Consider the following 12012-nt stretch of genomic DNA (forward strand, 5'->3'; position numbering starts at 1 on the left):
CCATCTACAAGGCACAAGTCAGGAGTGTGATGGAATACTCCCCACTTGCCTGGATGGGTGCAGTTCCAACAACACCCAAGAAACTTGACACCATCCAGGACAAAGCAGCCCCGCTTGATTGGCACCACATCCACAAACACCCACTCCCTCCACCACCGACGCTCAGTAGCCGCAGTGTGTACTATCTACAAGATGCACTGCAGCAATTCACCAAAGATCCTTAGACAGCACCTTCCAAACCCACAATCACTTCCATCTAGAAGGACAAGGGCAGCAGATTCAAGTTCCCCTCCAAGCCACTCATCATCCTGACTTGGAAATATATCACCGTTCCTTCACAGTCACTGGTCAAAATCCTGGAATTCCCTCCGTAACGGCATTGTGGGTAAATCCACAGAACAGCGATTCAAGAAGGCAGCTCATCACCACCTTCTCAAGGGCAACTAGGGATGGGTAATAAATGTTGGCCAGCCAGCGACGCCCATGTCCCACCAATGAAAAGAAAAATTGCTGTTTGTGGGATCTTGCTATGCGCAAATTGGTTACACTTCATAAATATATTAGTCTGTAACTCACTTTGGGTTGTTGAAAGGTGCTACAGGAATGTAGATTGCTAACATTGTACTAAATGTGTACTAAATATACAGAGAATAGCTGGTACCAGATATATTACTCAGTACCGAATAATGTGAACACCTTATTAAAGAAATGAATGAAAATTTATAGTGATATTCTTCACCCAACATCCAGCTCCCGATCCACATTGCTCAGTGCCAGACTCAGAAATTAATTTGCTGAGATCTCCAGAACTGGGGGTAAGAATGTCCCCACGTACATAACAGAAAGCAGAGAGTCGGAATAAATGGGTGTTTTTCCGGTTGGCAATCAGTGACTAGTAGCGTGCTGCAGGGATCGGTGCTGGGGCCTCAACTATTTACCATATACATAGACGATCTGGAGGAGGGGACCGAGTGTAGGGTAACAAAGTTTGCGGATGACACAAAGATGAGTGGGAAAGCAAATTGCGTGGAGGACACAGAGAGACTGCAGAGAGATTTGGATAGGCTAAGTGAGTGGGCGAGGATCTGGCAGATGGAGTATAATGTCGGTAAGTGTGAGGTTATCCACTTTGGAAGGAATAATAGTAAAATGGAATATTATTTAAACGGTGAAAAATTACAACATACTACTGTGCAGAGGGACCTGGGGGTCCTTGTGCATGAATCACAAAAACACAGTTTGCAGGTGCAGCAGGTAATCAAGAAGGCAAATGGAATGTTGGCCTTTATCGCGAGAGGGATGGAGTATAAAAGCAGGGAGGTCATGCTGCAACTGTACAGGGTACTGGTGAGGCCGCACCTAGGGTACTGTGTACAATTTTGGTCCCCTTATTTAAGAAAGGATATATTAGCTTTGGAGGGGGTACAGAGAAGGTTCACCAGGTTGATTCCGGAGATGAGGGGGTTAGCTTATGAGGAGAGGTTGAGTAGACTGGTCCTGTACTCATTGGAGTTTAGAAGGTTGAGGGGAGATCTTATAGAGACATATAAGATAATGAAAGGGCTAGACAGGGTAGAAGCAGCGAGGTTATTTCCACTTACAATGGAAACAAGAACTAGGGGGCATAGCCTCAAAATACGGGGGAGTCAATTTAGAACAGAGTTGAGGAGGAACTTCTTCTCCCAGAGGGTAGTGAGTCTTTGGAATTCTCTGCCCACTGAAGCAGTAGAGGCTACCTCGTTAAATGTGTTCAAGTCACAGATAGATAGATTTTTAACTATTAAGGGAATTAAGGGTTATGGGGAGCGGGCAGGTAAGTGGAACTGAACCCACTATTAGATCAGCCATGATCTTATTGAATGGCGGAGCAGGCTTGAGGGGCTAGATGGCCTACTCCTGCTCCTATTTCTTATGTTCTTATGTTCTTATATCTGTGTGATTGGATTCGTCCTTCAGACAGAAGCTGGTTACAAAAGGGATGTTACATTTTCATTCAATCATTGCAGACACTTCCCTGAGTTTCCTCGAAACAAGAATGCAATCCCTGGTTGTGAATGATTGTACAACAACTCGCATCATTTACAACAACAACTCGCATCATTTACAACAACAACTTGCATCATTTACAACAACAACTTGCATCATTTACAACAACTCGCATCATTTACAAGCATCATTTACAACAACTTGCATTCATTTACAAGAACAACTCGCATCATTTACAACAACTCATTCATTTACCACAACTCCCATTCATTTACAACAACAACTCACATTCATATACAACAACTGTCATTCACATACTGCAATAACTTGCACTCATTTACAACAATAACTTGCATCTATATAAAATAACAACTCATTCATATGAACATAAGAACATAAGAACTAGGAGCATGAATAGGCCACCTGGTCCCTCGAGCCTGCTCCGCCATTCAATAAGTTCATGGCTGATCTTTTTGTGGACTCAGCTCCACTTACCCACCCGCTCACCATAACCCTTAATTCCTTTACTGTTCAAAAATTTATCTATCCTTGCCTTAAAAACATTCAATGAGGTAGCCTCAACTGCTTCACAGGGCAGGGAATGTCACAGATTCACAACCCTTTGTGTGAAGAAGTTCCTCCTCAACTCAGTCCTAAATCTGCTCCCCCTTATTTTGAGGTCATGCCTCCTAGTTCCAGTTTCATCTGCCAGTGGAAACAACTTCCCTGCTTCTATCTTATCGATTCCCTTCATAATCTTATACATTTCTATAAGATCCCACTTTTCTCCCAAATTCAGTGTCCTTTGCTCTGCCACTCATCTTAGTGTCATCTGCGAATTTTGACACACTACACTTGGTCCCCAATTCCAAATCATCTATGTAAATCGTAAACAATTGCAGTCCCAACACTGATCCCTGAGGCACACTGCTGGTCACTGATCACCAACCAAAAAAACACCCATTTACCCCCACTCTTTGCTTTCTGTTAGTTAACCAATCCTCTATCCATGCTAATACATTACCCGTAACACTGTGCACCTTTATCTTATGCAGCAGTCTTTGGTGTGGCACTTTGTCAAATGCAACAACTCACATTCATATCCAACAGCAATTTGCATTTAAAGAGTTGAATACAACAAAATTTGGGAGTCATATACAACAACTTGCATGTAAATACAGCAATTTGATCTTCCAGACAACAACTTGTATCAATGGACAATCTAAAGTTGGAATCTAGATGACACCTTTAACACAGTAACAGATCCCAGGGCATTTCCCAGGAATTCAATCGGCAAAACAAAGCACATGGAGAGGCCATGAAAACCTGTCCTGGGAGTGTTTGATGGTAAAACCTGTTGGACTTTAATCTGGTGTTGTTAGACTTCTTACTGTGTTTACCCCAGTCCAACGCCGACATCTCCACATCGTGTTTGATCGGGACAGTGTAGAGGGAGCTTTACTCTGTATCTAACCCCGCGCTGTACCTGTCCTGGGAGTGTTTGATGGGGATCGTGTAGAGGAAGCTTTACTCTGTATCTAACCCCGTGCTGTATCTGTCCTGGGAGTGTTTGATGGGGACAGTGTAGAGGGAGCTTTACTCTGTATCTAACCCCGTGCTGTATCTGTCCTGGGAGTGTTTGATGGGGACAGTGTAAAAGGAGCTTTACTCTGTATCTAACCCCGTGCTGTACCTGTCCTGGGAGTGTTTGATGGGAACAGTGTAGAGGGAGCTTTACTCTGGATCTAACCCCGTGCTGTATCTGTCCTGGGAGTGTTTGATGGGGGACAGTGTAGAGGGAGCTTTACTCTGTGTCTAACCCCGTGCTGTACCTGTCCTGGGAGTGTTTGATGGGGACAGTGTAGAGGGAGCTTTACTCTGTATCTAACCCCGTGCTGTACCTGTCCTGGGATTGTTTGATGGGTTAGATACAGAGCTGTATAGAACATTCAAATCTCAAGCAGAAGAAATCACCGCTTGCCACGATACTGGGGTGACATGTTTGATCTTTCTGAGTGCGATTTCCAGTCAACATCTTCACAAGCCCTTCTTTGATTTGTGAATGGAGATAATGATCTCCTCAGGTTGATTTTGTGTCGGATCTCCAGCCATCAAAGTAAAACCTCTTTACATAAAGGATAGCGAGAATTCAGAACTCGAACCCCATAAAGGGCTGTGAATCCTGGGGGTCAATGCTGCACCCATGGGTAACAGGGTCAATAGGGTGAGAACGAATCAGCTGCCGTTCTATACTCTGCCCAAGTGGAAGAAAATCTGTCAGATTGTACGATCATCCTGCTCATTAAGCACCTATTTTATCCATCTGGTTCACTAATGTCCTTCAGGGAAGGAAATCTGCTGTCCTTACCCGGTCTGACCTTCATGTGACTCCAGATCCACAGCAATGTGATTGTCTCTCAAATGCCCTCTGAAATGGAGGGAAGTGAGGGGCGGGTAATAAAAACTGACCCAGCCGAAGATGCCGAATCTCGTAAAATGAATTTTAAGAAAGCCCCAGTTGCCGCAAAGTTATCTCAGCCCGCTGCGAGTCTGCATGCCTTCAACCAAGGAACAGAACAGGGTAAATTCCAGCCAATCACTCATGCTCACTCACTCTCTAACAGCGCAGAAGCAAGACCATTGACTGGTTGGCCTATCCTGGTGCATGCTCATAGCTTTATTTATTCATTGGACATGGGTGTCGCTGGCTGGCCAGCATTTATTGCCCATCCCTAGTTGCCTGAGGGCAGTTGAGAGACAACCACATTGCTGTGGCTCTGGAGTCACATGTAGGCCAGACCGGGTAAGGACGGCAGATTTCCTTCCCTGAAGGACATTAATGAACCAGATGGGTTTTTCCGACAATCGACAATGGTTTCATGGTCATCAGTAGATACTTAATTCCAGATTTGTTTTATTGAATCCACCAACTGCCATGGCGGGATTCGAACCCTGGTCTCCAGAACATTAGTTGAGTTTCCCACTGCCAATAATGCCACTAAGCCTCCCCTAAGAGAGAGGTTGCCCATCATGGCTCAGTGGGAAGCATCTCTGCGCCTTGTTTGAAGGTTGTGGGTTCGAATCCCACTCCAGAGAATTGAAGTCTATGCGGATGCCGGCAGTGTGGTGCTGAGTGAATGATGTCTATTGGGTGAGATGTTAAACAAATGCCAACCTTCCCTCTCGGGTGAACATGTAAGTCCTCACAGCCCCTATTGGAAGGAGAGCTGCAAAGTTTTCCCCAGTAACCCAGCTGATATTTACCCCTCAGCCAACCTCATTTGGAAAAAGATCTTAGAATCTGTACAGTGCAGGAGGAGGACATTCAGCCCATCAAGTCTGCTCCCACAACAATCCCACCCAGGTTCTATCCCTCTGGACCCCACATAATTACCCTTCCAATCCCCACAAAGCTAGGGTCAAGTTAGCATGGCCAATCCACCTAACCCACATATCTTTGGAGAGTGAGAGGAAACCAGAGCATCCGGAGGAAACCCACGCAGACACGGGAAGAACGTGCAGACTCCACACAGACTGTGACGCAAAGCTGGGAATCGAACCCGGATCCCTGGCGCTGTGAGGCAACAATGCTCACCATTGTGCCACCATGCCGCCAAATTATCTGATTGTTGGTCACATTGCTGTTTGTGGGATCTTGCTGTGCATAAATTAGCTGCAGTGTTTCCAACATTAGAACAATGAATACACTTCAGAAAATATTTCATTGACTGTAAATCATTTGGGGACATCCTGAGGCTGTGAAAGATGCTGTAGAAATTCAAGTCTTTCTTGCTAATGGTGCTGAAACATAGATTTTCTTTACAGAGAGGTCAGATTTTGGACTAACACTGCCGCGCCACACTGATTTGAGAGAGTTGCAGAGTGTGAGATTAGTTTTGGTAGGAGCAGATATTCGATAATCAGTGACTGGTTTGTGTTCGATTCCCTTTTCGTCCACGGCAAGGGGCGAGAGAAGTGGGCATTCTGTAAACCAATCCCCCGATCCGTTCACACCCCATCATCCCCAGGACCGGTTTCAGTCCCTCTGTCACATTAGAAACAAACCCCCGATCACATGGGATATTCAACCTTGTGAGGAGTTAGTTACTGCTGGAACAGAGAGAAATCAGACCAAATGGGGGGCATGGTGACACAGTGGTTAGCACTGCTGCCTCACAGCGCCAGGGACCCGGGTTCGATTCCCGGCTTGGGTCACTGTCTGTGTGGAGTTTGCACATTTTCCCTGTGTTTGCGTGGATTTCCTCTGGGTGCTCCAGTTTCCTCTCACTCTGAAAGATGCTGCAGCTTTATAGGACCCTGGTTAGACCCCACTTGGAGTACTGCGCGCAGTTCTGGTCACCTCATTACAGGAAAGATGTTGAAGCCATTGAAAGGGTGCAGAGGAGATTTACAAGGATGTTGCCTGGATTGGGGGGCATGCCTTATGAGGATAGGTTGAGGGAGCTTGGTCTCTTCTCCCTGGAGAGACGAAGGATGAGAGGTGACCTGATAGAGGTTTACAAGATGTTGAGAGGTCTGGATAGGGTAGACTCTCAGAGGCTATTTCCAAGGGCTGAAATGGTTGCTACGAGAGGACACAGGTTTAAGGTGCTGGGGGGGTAGGTACAGAGGAGATGTCAGGGGTAAGTTTTTCACTCAGAGGGTGGTGGGTGAGTGGAATCGGCTGACGTCGGTGGTGGTGGAGGCAAACTCGTTGGGGTCTTTTAAGAGACTTCTGGATGAGTACATGGGATTTAATGGGATTGAGGGCTATAGATAGGCCTAGAGGTAGGGATATGATCAGCGCAACTTGTGGGCCGAAGGGCCTGTTTGTGCTGTGGCTTTCTATGTTCTATGTTCTATGTGCGGGTTAGGTGCATTGACCCAAACAGGCGAGTGTAGCACCTAGGGGATTTTACAGTAACTTCATTGCAGTGTTAATGTAAGCCTTACTTGTGACTAATAAATAACTTATTACTTTACTTAAATAAAGACCAGCCTGGCCAAGAATATCAGTGTGGTTCAGAAGTATTTCATGTATTATTCCTGATTTTCGGGTGTACTTGCCATTTCCAAAAATATTCCTTTTGCTGTCAGTTTCAGTCTCCCCGGTTTCACTTGGCTTCCGAGGATTGTTTCACAAAAATGTCAGAATGTTTCTTGTTTTATATTGCCACTTACTGGCAGCTGGGTGGAACTGTCAGATTGTGTGAGTTAGTTTGTGCGTGTGTGTTATTGTATGTAAGTTAATGTGTGTGTTACACTATCAATCCCTGTTTGTGTGAAACTGTGTGTAGGACACTGTCAGTCTGCGTAATGTTGTCACTGTGTGTGTGGGTGTGTGTGTGTGTGTGTGTGTGTGTGTGTGTGTGTGTGTGTGTGTGTGTGGGTGTGTGTGTGGGTGTGTGTGTGTGACACTATCAATCACTGCACGACAATGTTATTCCGTTTGTGTGAAGCTGTGTATGGCACTGTCAGCCTGTGTTACATGACAGTCTGTGTAATACTTGTCAATCTGTGTGTGCGTGTGCATGTGTGTGTGACATCGTCAGTCTGTGTGCATGTGTGTGGCATTGACAGTCTGTGTGTGTGTGCGTGTGCATGTGTGTGTGCCAGGAGTATTCGCAATAAAGTGGGTGAACTTGCAGCGTGGATCAGTACCTGGGACTTCGATGTTGTGGCTATTTCAGAGACATGGATAGAGCAGGGGCAGGAATGGATGCTGCAGGTCCCGGGGTTCAAATGTTTTAGTCGAAGTAGGGAAGGAGGTAGAAGAGGGGGAGGGGTAGCATTATTGGTCAGAGATTGTATCACAGTGTCAGAGAGGAGGTTTGATGAGGACTTATCTGTTGAGGTAGTATGGGCGGAGATTAGAAATAGGAGAGGAGAGGTCACCCTGTTGGGAGTCTTTTATAGACCTCCTAAAAGTTCTAGAGAGGTTGAGGAAAGGATTGCGGAGTCAATCCTGCTTAGGAGTGAAAGTAATAGGGCAATTGTTATGGGGGATTTTAACTTGACTAATATTGACTGGAATTGTTATAGCTCTAGCTCGTTAGAGGGGTCAGTTTTTGTTCAAAGCGTGCAGGAAGGTTTTTTGACTCAGTATGTAGACAGGCCAACTAGAGGTGAGGCTATATTGGATCTGGTGCTGGGAAATGAGCCAGACCAGGTGCTAGACTTGGAAGTTGGTGTGCATTTTGGTGATAGTGACCACAATTCGGTTACGTTCACCTTAGTGATGGAAAGGGATAGGCATGAACCTCGGGCCAGTGGTTTTAGCTGGGGGAAGGGTAATTATGAGGCTATTAGGAGAGAATTAGGAAACATAGGTTGGACTAGGAGATTACAGGGACTGGGAACGTCCGACATGTGGAGTTTTTTCAAGGAGCAGCTACTGCGAGTCTGTGATAGGTATGTCCCTGTCAGGCAAGGAGGAATTGGTAGGGCTAGGGAACCGTGGTGCACCAAAAAAGTTTCTTTGTTGGTTAAAAAGAAAAAGGAGGCTTATGTTCGGATGAGACGTGAGCACTCGGGTAGTGCACTAGAAAGCTTTAGATTGGCTAAGAGGGAGTTGAAGAGCGAGCTTAGAAGGGCTAAAAGGGGACATGAGAAGACTTTGGCGGATAGGGTTAAAGAGAATCCTAAGGCGTTCTATAGGTATGTCAAGAACAGAAGGTTGGTTAGGGCAAGTTTAGGGCCAGTTATAGATGGCAGAGGGAAGTTATGTGTGGAACCGGAGGAGATTGGTGAAGCATTGAACCAATATTTCTCTTCGGTGTTCACGCAAGGGGACATGAATATAGCTGAGGAGGACACTGGGTTGCAGGGGAGTAGAATAGACAGTATTACAGTTGATAAGGAGGATGTGCAGGATATTCTGGAGGGTCTGAAAATAGATAAATCCCCTGGTCCGGATGGGATTTATCCAAGGATTCTCTGGGAGGCAAGAGAAGTGATTGCAGAGCCTCTGGCTCTGATCTTCAGGTCGTCGTTGGCCTCTGGTATAGTACCAGAAGATTGGAGGTTAGCGAATGTTGTCCCATTGTTTAAGAAGGGGAACAGAGACTTCCCCGGGAATTATAGACCGGTGAGTCTCACTTCTGTTGTCGGCAAGATGTTGGAAAAAATTATAAGGGATAGGATTTATAGTTATTTGGAGAGTAATGAATTGATAGGTGATAGTCAGCATGGTTTTGTGGCAGGTAGGTCGTGCCTTACTAACCTTATTGAGTTTTTTGAGAAAGTGACCAAGGAGGTGGATGGGGGCAAGGCAGTGGATGTGGTATATATGGATTTTAGTAAGGCGTTTGATAAGGTTCACCATGGTAGGCTTCTGCAGAAAATGCAGATGTATGGGATTGGGGGTGATCTAGGAAATTGGATCAGGAATTGGCTAGCGGATAGGAAACAGAGGGTGGTGGTTGATAGTAAATATTCATCATGGAGTGCGGTTACAAGTGGTGTACCTCAGGGATCTGTTTTGGGGCCACTGCTGTTTGTAATATTTATTAATGATCTGGATGAGGGTATAGTTGGGTGGATTAGCAAATTTGCTGATGACACCAAAGTCGGTGGTGTGGTTGACAGTGAGGAAGGGTGTCGTAGTTTGCAGGAAGACTTAGACAGGTTGCAAAGTTGGGCCGAGAGGTGGCGGATGGAGTTTAATGCGGAGAAGTGTGAGGTAATTCACTTTGGTAGGAATAACAGATGTGTTGAGTATAGGGCTAACGGGAGGACTTTGAATAGTGTGGAGGAGCAGAGGGATCTAGGTGTATGTGTGCATAGATCCCTGAAAGTTGGGAATCAAGTAGATAAGGTTGTTAAGAAGGCATATGGTGTCTTGGCGTTTATTGGTAGGGGGATTGAATTTAGGAGTCGTAGCGTTATGTTGCAACTGTACACAACTCTGGTGCGGCCGCACTTGGAGTACTGTGTGCAGTTCTGGTCCCCACATTACAGGAAGGATGTGGAGGCTTTGGAGAGGGTGCAGAGGAGGTTTACCAGGATGTTGCCTGGTATGGAGGGGAGATCCTATGAGGAGAGGCTGAGGGATTTGGGATTGTTTTCGCTGGAAAGGCGGCGGCTAAGAGGGGATCTTATTGAAACATATAAGATGATTAGAGGTTTAGATAGGGTGGATAGTGATAGCCTTTTTCCTCTGATGGAGAAATCCAGCACGAGAGGGCATGGCTTTAAATTGAGGGGGGGTAGTTATAGAACCGATGTCAGGGGTAGGTTCTTTACCCAGAGGGTGGTGAGGGATTGGAATGCCCTGCCAGCATCAGTTGTAAATGCGCCTAGTTTGGGGGCGTTTAAGAGATCCGTAGATAGGTTCATGGACGAAAAGAAATTGGTTTAGGTTGGAGGGTCACAGTTTTTTTTTATCTGGTCGGTGCAACATCGTGGGCCGAAGGGCCTGTTCTGCGCTGTAATGTTCTATGTTCTATGTTCTACATCGTCAGTCTGTGTGCGTGTGTGTGACATCGTCAGTCTGTGTGTGTGTGTGTGTGTGTGTGCGTGTGACATTGTCAGTCTGTGTGCGTGTGATATTATCAGTCTGTGTGTGTGTGACATTGTCAGTCTGTGAGTATGTGTGTGTGAGTGTGTGTGACACTCTGTGAACATCAAGTACAGAGAGGAAATGGGCCTGCTTCCTCCCGCTCCATGTTGTGAGTGTCTGCCATTGGCTAATAGATTCACATGGCAGAGAGCCTATTGGGGTGAGGACCAAGTCAAAACTGTGACCTCTACACTGTGACCTTTACCACCGAGAAGGTGAAGGGCAGATGATGCAATGGGATACGCACTTGCAGCTACAGGTTCTCTATGTTCACAGCTACGTTCCACAGCCACCTCATTTTCCCATTCATTCTCTGGATACGGGCATCAAGATCAATGCCAGCAATGATTGGCCTGCCTATTTGCCCTCGAGAAGATCGTGTTGAGTTGCCTTCTTGAACCCGGGAAGTCTATGTGGTATAGGTGCACCATGGGAAAACCACCCACTGCCAGTTCACTTCCAAGCCATACACCAACCTGGATTTATGTCCACTTTTGCTCATCATTCAGGACTTTGATTCAGCGATGATGAAGGAACAGCTCAGCACAGGATGGTGAGGGGAATGTGCAGAGGGTGGTGTTCCCAGGCATCAACTGCCTATGCTGTTTTAGGTGGCTGGGGCCTTGGGTTTGGAAGGTGCTATCTAAGGAGCCTTGGTGAGTTGCTGCAGGGCATCTTGTAGATGTTACACATGACTGCCACTGTGAGTCAGTGGTGGAGGAAGTGAATGTCTAAGATGGTGGATGTGATGTTGATAAAGTGAACTGCTTTGTCTCGGATGCCATCAGGCTTCTTGCAAGTATTCCTTCACACTCCTGACCTGTTCCTGGACAAGCTTTGGGGAGTCAGGAGGTGAGTTGCTCCCCACAGGATTCCCAGGCCCTGACCTGTTCTTGTCAGCACAGTACTTATCTGCCAGTCCAGTTCAGTTTCTGGTCAACGGTAACCCTCAGGATGTTGATAGTGGGGGATTCAGCAATGGTAACGCCATTAAATGTCAACAGGAGATGCTTAGATCCTATCCTGTGAGCAATGGTCATTGCCTGGCACTTGTGTGGTCGTAATGTTACTTGCCATTGTCAGCTCAAGCCTGGATATTGTCCAGGTCTGGCTGCATTTGGACATGGACTGCTTCAGTATCTGAGGAGTCGTGAATGGTGCTGAACATTGTGCAGTCATCGGCGAACATCCCCACTGCTGACCTTATGATGGAGGGAAGGTCATTGATGAAGCAGCTGAAGAAGGTTACAAATCAATTCTATTGACTTCTGGCATTATGGGAACAGTTTATCTGTCTTGTACTCCAAACCATCAAGACTGACAGAGTGGTTAGCGCTGCTGTCTCACAGTGCCAGGGGCACAGGTTCAATTCCGGCTTTGGGTCAGTGTCTGTGTGGAGTTTGCACATTCTCCCCGTGTCTGCATGGGTTTCCTCCGGGTGCTCCGGTTTCCTCCCACAGTCCAAA

The sequence above is a fragment of the Mustelus asterias genome, chromosome 3 (assembly GCF_964213995.1).
Source record: "Mustelus asterias chromosome 3, sMusAst1.hap1.1, whole genome shotgun sequence".
NCBI classification, from domain to species: domain Eukaryota; kingdom Metazoa; phylum Chordata; class Chondrichthyes; order Carcharhiniformes; family Triakidae; genus Mustelus; species Mustelus asterias.